Genomic DNA, 14,999 nt, shown 5'->3' with positions numbered 1-14,999 from the left:
GTTGGGTGATTGATGGAAATTGGGGAGTTTGATGTTTGAATTGGAATTTGATTCTAAATTTTGTGACAATTTTAATATTTTTTATTCTTTGTTTGGGGTTTGAAGCGTTTAGAAATGCTTTTAATGGTTCTTAATCTTTCAAGTGTATGTGCCGGCTACCGATACAGAGCTCGGTCACCAGCGTTGTTTTTAGTGGAATTAAGAAAGTGTTCAGCTTCGGAGACAGGTTTCGGCTTTCTCGTTTCGCCAATTTTTCTCATGTTTCGCGAATTTTGTATAAACTACGCAAAAATATGTCTCAAATGAAGCTTAATCTACCCTTTGGAGCTTGATATCTTGAATATGTGCACGCTATACCCGCTGAATAGCCCCAATTAAACAAATAAAATAAAAAGTACCAAAAAAGACATTAAATTGATCAAATATCCAGCAAATACTCATTTTTAAAGCACATTTTAGCAATCAATCCACTCAATTTATTAACCATCATATCAAATATTTTTGAATACTCTTCCTGAACACTATCTTTGAACTAACATCCAAATACATAAAAAATAGTCAAAATAAGCTTAAACAAAAATTTATTTTACATGTTAAATGATTTTCATCCCTTTTCTCATCCACTCCCAATAGTCCACCTCCGTATGTCTCTCACTTTACTCATCATATGTGAAATAAATACACCAAAAATCCACCTTCGTATATACACATCTGACATGTAATCCGAAAATGTTGTTGCTGTATATTCATTGTGAATTGCTTGTTGAAAAGAGAAGAGAGTAAAAAAAATCATTGATACGAAAATTTTCATTTTCATGATATCGCTTTTTACCTGCCATTTTAATATTGTGTGAATGTATGAATATATGAGCATATACTGTTTTTGTATTTACTGGCTGTTGTTGTCTTTTAGCTGGAATTTTTAGAAATAATTTAAGGGAATGTTTGTCTATTTTGTAAATTTTGGGGATTTTTGACTCTAAATGACTTAGTGAATTGCAGGATATGACATCAACCGCTACTTCCACCCAACGCACAAGCACAATACTGCAAAAGACGTAGATCAGTAATGCGAGAATCCCAATTAGATGTCAAAACTGTGAATTTGTACAAGCTTTGTGATTTGGCCAGCACTAGGGTCAGATGGACAGCCTTTTATAGTAACCAAGGCTACAAGTCGGGACATGGTTTCAATAAACAAATAAGTACTGCCATCGCTAACCTCCTTCATACCCCCTTTGGACTATGATCCATAAATGCACTTTTTGACTTGTATTTATAAGCCCTAGCGTCCATATGACTGTCAAAATTAGGCGACTTCCATTTGGTGTTAATAACAGAGGTTTAGCGAAGGCATAGTTCCATATAGGCCACATATAGTCCATATAGTCCATATAGGCAGACCCTTAAAAGCTCCATGGTCGATCGTTCCTCATTTGTGTCACTCGGGCTACCTTTCATCACATCAACACGTCCACAAAACTTTCCTTACTTTATCACTCTCATTTATTGTTTGTTGAATATTCAGTCATTTGCATCAAATTTGAAGAAAATTTTCAATTGTCTCTTTTTTTGTTGTTGTTATTTTTCATACATCTGAAAGAGATCCGAGAATGGATAAATATGAAGTATCATTGTTGAAAGCTTTTTTGAATTTCGAACGAAGCAGAATAAAAAAAAATGTAAATTGTGAAATGAATTCTGATGTATGTTATCAGGGGGATGAAATGTTATGCGTAACTGCTCATGTTGCTTTTAATTTGATGTAAAAAAAAGTTTCAATTGATGTTATGGCGTGCTGATGTGTGGGTGGATTTTTGATGAATTTTTAAATGGATTGAAATATTCATGACTAATTCTGGTGGCGTTTTTGCCTTAATTAAAGCATTTTATTGAGAATTTCCAAAATATACCCAAAATGTGTCCATCCCTTGACCTAAATATTCTTGAAAAAGTCTTCACAATTTCGTCTATCCTCAAAAATGCTCAATGCTTCACTCGATACACATAATTGCAATAAACTCAAGTATCAACCTAGATGCATAGAGACAGAACATTGCTTCCATTGAAAACAATAAAAGAAGAACAATTTACAGTTTTGGAACAAACATTTCTCGATACATCCATACATACATACATACATGTACGAGTAAATACATTTACAATACACAAGATGAAATACTTCATTTTCACATTCATATCAATGTAAATATCTATCATTGTTAATCTCAAAACATGCTAATTCCATTACCACAATGATTCCATTGTGTTACATTTCATGGCTTCGAGAAATAGACAATAGATATGGATGTGAGTGAGACAGGATCAGAAAGTGGATAAAAGAGATGAGGTAAATGTATTGAAATTTCTTGCTTAAAACAGCATCAAGTTTTAAGTTTTTTGAGAAGAGTTGAAGTTATAAAGGTGGAGGAGAATTGAAGGTTTTAGAGCGCATTTATGAAAGAAAGTCAATATCTGCTTGTTGATGATGTGTTGGCTTGATTATTTATGATTTAAATGACTTAAAATTAGATTTGCAACCACTGATATAAGCGTTGCAGTTAATAAAAATTATACCCGAGTGGCACACCTCAAGAATGACGTTGTATGATGAAAAAGCGTCAAGAAATCTTAATGAATACGTTTACAACTTCATCATCATTATGTGTCGCTCGGAAAAATTGTTGTCTTTTTCAAAAATCAAACTTAATATCAATCAGATTCGACCCAACAAATCATTTGACTATTGAGCGTCCGGAGACAGCAAAAGTAAACACCATGCAGGTTTTAAGTCAGTGTAAAATCAGATTTGATATGACACTATCAACAAATCAGCACGAAGTTGTCCCAACGTATAACTTTTGGCTTTTCTGAAGCAGTTTCCCATCAGTGCGACAACTTGATGAATCATCGACAACGCAACATCATATGATGCCTTCATTTTACTGCCTAAAAGACACATTGTAGATAAAAATTGAGCAAAAAGGTTCCCAGGCTGGTGTGATTCAGGTGTTCGGCCGAATTTCACCAAACCCGACTCCATATCAGAGTCACGATATTTCACTAATTTTGAATTTCCTGAAACTTTTGTCCTTCGTGTTAAATCTCTAAATTAAGGATCCTTGACTTTACAACTTCGATAAATTTTCAATTTCGAGATACCCCCGCATTGCCTTGATCTTGACTTCTTCTCAAGAACTCTTAACCAATATGTAGCTTTAATATTGCTTTAATTCATAAGATACCCAGAACATTACATCCACAAAGAAAAACTGACTGATATCCATGATAATTTCTGACTTTTTCTGTCACATCTTGTTTCCATGTAATTATTAAAATATTCAAAAACTCAAACATAAGAAAGAAAAAAATAAATCACAACTTTGAAGCCACAACAGCTATTGTAATACAACAGTCAGTCAACAAATCAAAAACCTCAAAAAAATTTAACAAAATTTTTGTCGCTTTCTTAAACTTATTTTCATCATTTTTTTTGTCTCATTTCCTTCTTCCTACAAAACATTTCATTCATTTCAATCATTCTTCACTCAATCCCGGTAATGGAAATGAATATTACCGAAAAAAGGAATGTCTAAGTGAATGCCACGAGGTGAAAATTCACTGAAAAAAATTGGAAGAAACAAGAAAAATTTTCGTAACTTTTCAGTTGAATTGAAAACTTTTTTTTCTACTTCTTCTTGTGCTTCTCCTTCCTTTCATTATTCTATCAAGTTGTAAAAAAGATTTCTTCATGTGGAAATTGAACATTTGGTTTTCCGCTTTTTCCTTTGATGTAGGAAATAAAAAGGAGTTGGAGTTGGATGGAAATAAAAAAGTTTACGAGTTCATCTATCGTTTTTTGGCTTGGGTGTAAAAATTATTTTATAAAGTTTTTCTTCAAGAGTTTCTCTTTCTGGTTCCTTTTTGTTGGTTTTTAAAATTTAAGCAGAACAAGATTTAAGGAAAGTTTGTTATGATTTTCAACAGATTATCATATTTTTTGTGGATTTAAATATGTTTTGTGGTTGAAATAAATGAGTTTTGAAAGTATTAAGACTTACAGATTAATTATGGAAATTTAGCAAACAGCGCAGCGTACGCTTGAGCACCTCTACGCCGTCGTTTAAGCAGCAAGACTCGAAGTTGTCTTGAGAAAGCCGTTATGGCGGATTTCGACCGGATTTTGGATTCAAAATTTCAAAATTATGCTACTCGGATTTAACACCTATGTTTGTAGCGCAGACAATCAAATTAATGTCTGAATTAACTACAATAACTCATTTAAAGTCCGTAAGGTGTGCGAATGCGGAACATATGCTGTTACGTACTGCACCTAGCCTAACTATACCAAGTCTGGTTAATACAGGGTGCGTTGGCTTAGCAAGCCGCCATCCTTAAATCAAATGCTAAGAAACACAAAGAAAGAGCCGGACTGGAACTAACGACGACTACATATTTATACGGCTTCTCAAAAAAGTGTAAATACTTCCAAAATTTACATCAAGAATCAGCATTGTCACTTGTTCTATTCTTGTCGTTGATTCAATTTACATTCTCCGCATAATAGCATTAACAATGAAAGGTAAAAGAATCTAGAACAAAACTAGGTTATGCGAAAAAGACAACGACAAGGAATGTTTGCGAAAAAAAGAAGTCATTTTCTGTTCTTGGCTCATAAAATTCAACAAATGATTTTTTGATATTTTTCAAATGGATGAAAATTCAAGGTTATACAAAAACTCGTTAGATATTTTTTTATTGCCTTCATTTGAGCGAATGGAAATCGGAAGAAGAAAATTTGTGTTGAGATTGTTAGATTTTTTTATAGACAATTTAAAGAGTTGTTAAAAGTTGACGATTGTTAGAAAATGTTTTAAAGTTGTTGATTTTGAATTTTTTAGACGAGCAACACGATACAGTCATTAGAGCATTGTTAGGTCGCCGTGTTGATGGCAACTTAGGATGACGTGGTGGTTTCTTGATGAAAAAGAGATCGTTCTCTTATTACGTAACATTGAAAGGGAATGGGCTGTGGTTGAAATAAAGTTTGGTGTTGGAATAGAGTGTAATCTGGGATATTGAGCCATATGTAGGTCAACCTGCAAATATGTAACCAAGGCTTCTGTGGTCGAGTGGATAGGTAACAGACCGGATTTCTGTGTCAATAGACAGTTTACCTGTATCACTCTTTTTGTAAGGATGTGGGTTCGATTCCCATCAGAAGCCGATCTCTCAATAATTATATAAAGCAGTTACAAGCAACCTAAGGGCCTCACAATGAGCTCATTATCAGAGAATTGTCCTAGGTATTGGAATTTAGTTAGCAGGAGTCTCCTTAAGGTGCTATCTAAGGAATATGATGGATTGCAGATGATGTCAATACCTAGTGAAGAAAGTTCGAGTAGGGGACAGAAGTGTTAATGACCTCCAACCTCCTTACCTTTCATAATACATTCCTAGTAAGGAGTTGAGCCAATATCTACCCTAATTTACATCATTTAAACATTTATGAGTCAAACTTTCTGTTAATTCCACATTCAAAAATTCAAGCTAAAGTTCCTAAAACATAGAAAAAATGAAATATCTAAGTAGATTAATTCTGGAAAGCTTTAAAGTATCTCATAAAACCGTTCTTTACATTCAATTTAACCTCACAAAAAGACATCATAATGATTTTCATGCACAGAAGGAATTTTCATTCTTTTTTTATATATTATTTCTTTGTCTTTATTAAAACTGTAAACCTTGAAAATTATGATAATGAACCGTTACGGTTTTTATTTCTACTTCTTTATAAGAAATATTATGAGGAATAAGAAGACATGAAACAAGAAAAAAAATGAGAATTTTTAAAAAAACATTAAATATTATTACGCATTTTTCATTCGGTAAAAAATATTAAGTGGTGCTAGGCGGAGGCAGGCAGAATGAAAACTTTTGCCTGTGCGTACATTAATAAAATAAAGAAAAAAAAAATAAATGAAAATATATAATAAAAATGCGTATACCTGAAAAAATAATAATAATCTGTTGTTTTTTGGGGCCGTGTGGACTGAAATGAATGAAATTTTTGCTGTACATCATTTTTGGAGTTATGAATCTTTTGTGGACTTTCGAATTCGTGCTTTAAAATTGAGAAAATTAAGCTTAACAATTGACTGAGAAGAACTAGGTCAGCATGTGGTCTAAAGAGGTCCAAAGTGGTTCAAATCTTTCTTTAGACCCTCCGAAACATTGAAATTTAGCAGAACCTCAAGTTCAAGCCCACCATGTGCCCTACAGTAAGATCCAGTAGACATCCAGACAAACTATGTGCCTTTCAATAAGATTCAGTAGACATTCAGGCACTTTATATGCCTTACAATAAGAACCAATAGACATTCAAGCACATTATGTGCCTTACAGTAAGATCCAGTAGACCTTCAAACCCATCATGCCCCAGATACACCTTGTCAATCCACCAATTGTAACTTCCCCTCACCAAACCCTCAAAAATGCGCTCCATTCCCTCCATCAACTCATCCATCTCTCACCTGCTTCCTACTCATCATTTAAGGTCCATAAATATTATTATTTTTAATATAATGATGCCATTTTTTTCCCGTGCTTTCCGCTACCCCTCAAAAATAAGTTTATATAAACGCACATCCGCACATTAAAAAGGTAAAAGAAAACACAGGAAAAACAATTTTAATTCAATTTTATTTTTTGTGTGTTATTTTTCTTACTTTTAGCTTTATTTTGTGTTGTTTTATTTTTTAATGAAATTCGTTGATTTTGTTTGGATTCATGGGCGGATAATGTTAGGTTGACTTGTGGGATTGTTTGTTTTCTTAAGATTGATGATTTTATGAGGATATATAATTGTTAAAGGATGATTATGATAATAAAAGCTGAAAGTGGACTCGAATTTTATTTGGAATCAAGTAGACTTGAGTCAATTTTAGTCGATTTTAGTAGACTCTAGTCGACTTGATTTCATGTAAAATTCGAATCGACTTGAAGCTCTGATGATAGCTTACCAAAGTTTCCCAAAGTCTTGGTGTTGATATATTCCTGAAATTGAGACCAGAATCGAGAATGTAAGTGAATATTCTTAGATGCAGGAGGTCATCGTCTAGGTTTAGATAACCAAGTTTATACCAGTGCTATTGAAGTCATGCTTTGGGACATACTGCTGTGTCACTGGTTTGTTGAGTAACAATTGAGTACATTGTACGGCTGACAATTCAGGAGTTCGATTGTCTTGATTGAATCAAGACCAGACACTGTACATTGTTGTACTGTACTTCCTGTGCTTCCTAATGCAGTACAGCGAGTACAATTCATCATATTCAAAGCTAAATCTACATATCTAAAGTCACCTATCTGTCAAGTCTAATTAAGACAATTGTGTGTCTAGAATAATTTGATATTAGCCATTCTTTAAAGATTAGACTGATGTAAATGCATCCGAAAAATTCCCAAAAATTCTCATTCTATTCTCAGCCCCAAACAAGTCATTAAATTAGACAACAATTACTTATTACGCTTCTATTAAAGTAAGTAAGCAACCTTAAACAAGGAAGCATCTTACCAGATATTACTATCAAAAACCCAAACCCACAAAACCTCCACATACACACCCACCTCTCACATTCCATTCCAAATCTCCCATCAAAACAATACAACACAGTCCATTACCATCACTTTTCATTCCATAATCGATCCATTTGACATTTTATTAATCCACAAAAGATATAAAAAAAACTTTTATTTTTTACACGCTTTTATTTAAGTCACTCTGTTTGTATGTCTGCGTCAAATCTTGGAATCGATTTTTCGACCACTTCTGTTGCTCCTATTGAGCTCAAAATTTTTCTACAGGTGTATTCTCGATGACAATACAATATTTAAGCAATTTGAAATCTCAAAAATTCTTAATTATGCTATAATTAATTAAATAACATTTGAGATGGGAAAAAAATCCAAAGTCAATTAAGTATATTTTCAATGTACATGAATTAGACCAAATATAAAGTTGAAAACCAGTTTCTGTGATTTATTGTGAATTGATTAATAATACCAACTATTAATTATGTTAAATATAGTATTCATTCAAATTATTTTTGGAAGAGAAAAAACAAAGCTAAGTATTTTTCTCATGGAATATTTAAAATTCAAAAAACCGTTATCGTTTGAATCTTAAAAAATCGTTAAATTAAAATGAAATTTCCATCAAAATTTATTCAGTAACATTGAATCGGGACATAATGCGCCTGGATCTTGATATTATGGAAACAGTGTGTCTGGATGTTAACTGAATCTTAACATAATGTGCCAGGATGTTACTGGATCTTTCTAAACTGTATAAATATGGTTCTGGATGTTACTGGATCTTGCTACATTGTATAAATATGGTCCTGGATATTACTGGATCTTCCTAAACTGTATAAATACGGTTCTGGATGTTACTGGATCTTCCTAAACTGTATAAATATAATTCTGGATGTTACTGGATCTTCCAAAATTGTATAAATATGGTTAAGGATGTTACTGGATCTTGCTACATTGTATAAATATGGTCCTGGATATTACTGGATCTTCCTAAACTGTATAAATATGGTTCTGGATGTTACTGGATCTTCCTAAACTGTATAAATATGATTCTGGATGTTACTGGATCTTCCAAAATTGTATAAATATGGTTCTGGATGTTACTGGATCTTGCTACATTGTGTAAATATGGTCCTGGATATTACTGGATCTTACAAAACTGTATAAATACGGTTCTGGATGTTACTGGATCTTTCTAAACTGTATAAATATGATTCTGGATGTTACTGGATCTTCCAAAATTGTATAAATATGGTTCTGGATGTTACTGGATCTTGCTACATTGTGTAAATATGGTCCTGGATATTACTGGATCTTCCAAAACTGTATAAATATGGTTAAGGATGTTACTGGATCTTCCAAAATTGTATAAATATGGTTCTGGATGATACTGGATATTGCTACATTGTATAAATATGGTCCTGGATATTACTGGATCTTCCTAAACTGTATAAATACGGTTCTGGATGTTACTGGATCTTTCTAAACTGTATAAATATGATTCTGGATGTTACGGGATCTTCCAAAACTGTATAAATATGGTTCTGGATGTTACTGGATCTTCCTAAACTACATAAATACGGTCCTGGATATTACTGGATCTTCCTAAACTGTATAAATACGGTTCTGGATGTTACTGGATCTTTCTAAACTGTATAAATATGATTCTGGATGTTACGGGATCTTCCAAAACTGTATAAATATGGTTCTGGATGTTACTGGATCTTTCTAAACTGTATAAATATGATTCTGGATGTTACGGGATCTTCCAAAACTGTATAAATACGGTTCTAGATGTTACTGGATCTTGGAGTGAAGTGGAGTCCGACTTTACTGTGATCTATACACAGTCGGACGAACGAAGCGAAGCGCAGTGGAGACCGACTCTACTGTGACCTATGCATAGTTGGACGAACGAAGCGAAGCGAAGTGGAGACCGACTCTACTGTGATCTATGCATAGACGGACGAACGAAGCGGAGCGAAGTGGAGTCCGACTCTACTGTGATATATGCATAGTCGGACGAACGAAGCGAAGCGAAGTGGAGTCCGACACTACTGTGATCTATACACAGTCGGACGAACGAAGCGAAGCGCAGTGGAGTCCGACTCTACTGTGATCTATGCATAGTCGGACGAACGAAGCGAAGCGAAGTGGAGTCCGACACTACTGTGATCTATACACAGTCGGACGAACGAAGCGAAGCGAAGTGGAGTCCGACTCTACTGTGATCTATGCATAGTCGGACGAACGAAGCGGAGCGAAGTGGAGTCCGACTCTACTGTGATCTATGCATAGTCGGACGAACGAAGCGAAGCGAAGTGGAGTCCGACACTACTGTAATCTATACACAGTCGGACGAACGAAGCGAAGCGCAGTGGAGTCCGACTCTACTGTGATCTATGCATAGTCGGACGAACGAAGCGAAGCGAAGTGGAGTCCGACACTACTGTGATCTATACACAGTCGGACGAACGAAGCGAAGCGCAGTGGAGTCCGACTCTACTGTGATCTATGCATAGTCGGACGAACGAAGCGAAGCGAAGTGGAGTCCGACACTACTGTAATCTATACACAGTCGGACGAACGAAGCGAAGCGAAGTGGAGTCCGACTCTACTGTGATCTATGCATAGTCGGACGAACGAAGCGGAGCGAAGTGGAGTCCGACTCTACTGTGACCTATGCATAGTCGGACGAACGAAGCGAAGCGAAGTGGAGTCCGACACTACTGTAATCTATACACAGTCGGACGAACGAAGCGAAGCGCAGTGGAGTCCGACTCTACTGTGATCTATGCATAGTCGGACGAACGAAGCGAAGCGAAGTGGAGTCCGACACTACTGTGATCTATACACAGTCGGACGAACGAAGCGAAGCGCAGTGGAGTCCGACTCTACTGTGATCTATGCATAGTCGGACGAACGAAGCGAAGCGAAGTGGAGTCCGACACTACTGTGATCTATACACAGTCGGACGAACGAAGCGAAGCGAAGTGGAGTCCGACTCTACTGTGATCTATGCATAGTCGGACGAACGAAGCGGAGCGAAGTGGAGTCCGACTCTACTGTGATCTATGCATAGTCGGACGAACGAAGCGAAGCGAAGTGGAGTCCGACTCTACTGTGATCTATGCATAGTCGGACGAACGAAGCGAAGCGAAGTGGAGTCCGACTCTACTGTGATCTATGCATAGTCGGACGAACGAAGCGAAGCGAAGTGGAGACCGACTCTACTGTGATCTATGCATAGACGGACGAACGAAGCGGAGCGAAGTGGAGTCCGACTCTACTGTGATATATGCATAGTCGGACGAACGAAGCGAAGCGAAGTGGAGTCCGACTCTACTGTGATCTATGCATAGTCGGACGAACGAAGCGAAGCGAAGCGAAGTGGAGTCCGACACCACTGTGATCTATACATAGTCGGACAAACGAAGCGAAGCGAAGTGGAGTCCGACTCTACTGTGATCTATGCATAGTCGGACGAACGAAGCGAAGCGAAGCGAAGTGGAGTCCGACACTACTGTGATCCAAACATAGTCGGACAAACGAAGCGAAGCGAAGTGGAGTCCGACACTACTGTGATCTATGCATAGTCGGACGAACGAAGCGAAGCGAAGCGAAGTGGAGTCCGACACTACTGTGATCCAAACATAGTCGGACAAACGAAGCGAAGCGAAGTGGAGTCCGACTCTACTGTGATCTATGCATAGTCGGACGAACGACGCGAAGCAAAGTGAACCTTCACCGAAATATTCTAAGTATTTACGTAAACGAATTGAATACACATGGGTCGAAAAATCTATTACTTGATATGACTAAAAAGAATAAAATAAATTTATATAAAAAAACTTTTTTAAAAAGTACACGCTTTTATTCAAGAGTGAACTAAAAAGAAGAAAATAATTTTTTTCCGGACACACAAATATAAAACAAAATTTTTAACTAAAAATAAAAGCGTGGGGCGCTCATAATAGACATAATGTTATACATTCTTAGTTACTTGGATATAGTTTTGAAATTGTATATATTTCAGTGTTTACCATATAAAGTTAACGCATTCCCTAGCAGACAATGAACATTCTCATTTTAATGAGCGTGCTTATATGTATACTCAATTAATGTAATTGAACATGCTCAATTATATGAGCATACTCATGAGCATGCTCCTTGTCTCTTCGGAATACTTGCTTACAATTTCCTAATTCTTTTTATGCACTAACATAACTTTTCTTGTTAATGCTAAAATATTCTAAAGTAGGTTATACTCATTTGAAATGAAGTACATTTAGAATCTTATCAGTTAACATATTAATACCTATTGAAGTAAATCTGCTTGTTATAGCTTGTTGATCAGGGGACTTGAATATACAAGTAACTAAGAATGTATAACATTATGTCTATTATGAGCGCCCCACGCTTTTATTTTTAGTTAAAAATTTTGTTTTATATTTGTGTGTCCGGAAAAAAATTATTTTCTTCTTTTTAGTTCACTCTTGAATAAAAGCGTGTACTTTTTTAAAAAAGTTTTTTTTTTATATAAATTTATTTTATTCTTTTTAGTCATATCAAGTAATAGATTTCTCGACCCATGTGTATTCAATTCGTTTACGTAAATACTTAAAATATTTCGGTGAAGGTTCACTTTGCTTCGCTTCGTTCGTCCGACTGTGTATAGATCACAGTAGTGTCGGACTCCACTTCGCTCCGCTTCGTTCGTCCGACTATGCATAGATCACAGTAGTGTCGGACTCCACTGCGCTTCGCTTCGTACGTCCGACTGTGTATAGATCACAGTAGTGTCGGACTCCACTTCGCTTCGCTTCGTACGTCCGACTGTGTATAGATCACAGTAGTGTCGGACTCCACTTCGCTCCGCTTCGTTCGTCCGACTATGCATAGATCACAGTAGTGTCGGACTCCACTGCGCTTCGCTTCGTACGTCCGACTGTGTATAGATCACAGTAGTGCCGGACTCCACTTCGCTCCGCTTCGTTCGTCCGACTGTGTATAGGTCACAGTAAAGTCGGACTCCACTTCACTCCAAGATCCAGTAACATCTAGAATCATATTTATACAGTTTAGTAGGATCCAGTAACATCCAGAACCATATTTATACAATTTTGGAAGATCCAGTAATATCCAGGACCATATTTATACAATGTAGCAAGATCCAGTAACATCCAGAATCATATTTATACAGTTTAGGAAGATCCAGTAACATCCAGAACCGTATTTATACAGTTTAGGAAGATCCAGTAATATCCAGAACCATATTTATACAATTTTGGAAGATCCAGTAATATCCAGGACCATATTTATACAATGTAGCAAGATCCAGTAACATCCAGAATCATATTTATACAGTTTAGGAAGATCCAGTAACATCCAGAATCATATTTATACAGTTTAGTAGGATCCAGTAACATCCAGAACCATATTTATACAATTTTGGAAGATCCAGTAATATCCAGGACCATATTTATACAATGTAGCAAGATCCAGTAACATCCAGAATCATTTATACAGTTTAGGAAGATCCAGTAACATCCAGAACCGTATTTATACAGTTTAGGAAGATCCAGTAATATCCAGGACCATATTTATACAATGTAGCAAGATCCAGTAACATCCAGAATCATATTTATACAGTTTAGGAAGATCCAGTAACATCCAGAACCGTATTTATACAGTTTAGGAAGATCCAGTAATATCCAGGACCATATTTATACAATGTAGCAAGATCCAGTAACATCCAGAACCATATTTATACAATTTTGGAAGATCCAGTAACATCCAGAATCATATTTATACAGTTTTGGAAGATCCAGTAACATCCAGGATCATTTTTATACAGTTTAGAAAGATCCAGTAACATCCAGAACCGTATTTATACAGTTTAGGAAGATCCAGTAACATCCAGAACCATATTTATACAATTTTGGAAGATCCAGTAACATCCAGAATCATATTTATACAGTTTAGGAAGATCCGGTAACATCCAGAACCGTATTTATACAGTTTAGGAAGATCCAGTAATATCCAGGACCATATTTATACAATGTAGCAAGATCCAGTAACATCCAGAACCATATTTATACAATTTTGGAAGATCCAGTAACATCCAGAATCATATTTATACAGTTTTGGAAGATCCAGTAACATCCAGGATCATTTTTATACAGTTTAGAAAGATCCAGTAACATCCAGAACCGTATTTATACAGTTTAGGAAGATCCAGTAACATCCAGAACCATATTTATACAATTTTGGAAGATCCAGTAACATCCAGAATCATATTTATACAGTTTAGGAAGATCCGGTAACATCCAGAACCGTATTTATACAGTTTAGGAAGATCCAGTAATATCCAGGACCATATGTATACAATGTAGCAAGATCCAGTAACATCCAGAACCATATTTATACAATTTTGGAAGATCCAGTAACATCCAGAACCGTATTTATACAGTTTAGGAAGATCCAATAATATCCAGGACCATATTTATACAATGTAGCAAGATCCAGTAACATCTAGAACCATATTTATACAGTTTAGAAAGATCCAGTAACATCCTGGCACATTATGTTAAGATTCAGTTAACATCCAGACACACTATTTCCATAATATCAAGATCCAGGCGCATTATGTCCCGATTCAATGTTACTGAATAAATTTTGATGGAAATTTCATTTTAATTTAACGGTTTTTTAAGATTCAAACGATAACGGTTTTTTGAATTTTAAATATTCCATGAGAAAAATACTTAGCTTTGTTTTTTCTCTTCCAAAAATACTTTGAATGAATACTATATTTAACATAATTAATAGTTGGTATTATTAATCAATTCACAATAAATCATAGAAACTGGTTTTCAACTTTATATTTGGTCTAATTCATGTACATTGGAAATATACTTAATTGACTTCGGATTTTTTTCCCATCTCAAATGTTATTTAATTAATTATAGCATAATTAAGAATTTTTGAGATTTCAAATTGCTTAAATATTGTATTGTCATCGAGAATACACCTGTAGAAAAATTTTGAGCTCAATAGGAGCAACAGAAGTGGTCGAAAAATCGATTCCAAGATTTGACGCAGACATACAAACAGAGTGACTTAAATAAAAGCGTGTAATAAAATGAAAATTATTGCCCAACTGTTGAATGGTTGACCAGCCTAACTTCAAGTTGATTGCTTTCTTATGAACATATTGTGTTCATGTGAACATTTGTGGATGTGTCTACATATGTATTCTCATGGTTCGTCCCTTTTTTCTGCCCATTGATATAGAAAAATAAAATTGATTTAAAAGTAAGAATGAGAATGGGAAGTGGAAGAAGAAGCTTGCAAAATTGTAATGGAAGTGATCATGTTGGGCAATTTACTGGTTGGGTATT

The sequence above is a fragment of the Chironomus tepperi genome, unplaced genomic scaffold (assembly GCF_022539635.2).
Source record: "Chironomus tepperi strain 1889 unplaced genomic scaffold, CSIRO-AGI_Ctep_v1 contig_449, whole genome shotgun sequence".
In the NCBI taxonomy this organism is placed as follows: domain Eukaryota; kingdom Metazoa; phylum Arthropoda; class Insecta; order Diptera; family Chironomidae; genus Chironomus; species Chironomus tepperi.
Note: the sequence above shows the minus strand (reverse complement) of the source record.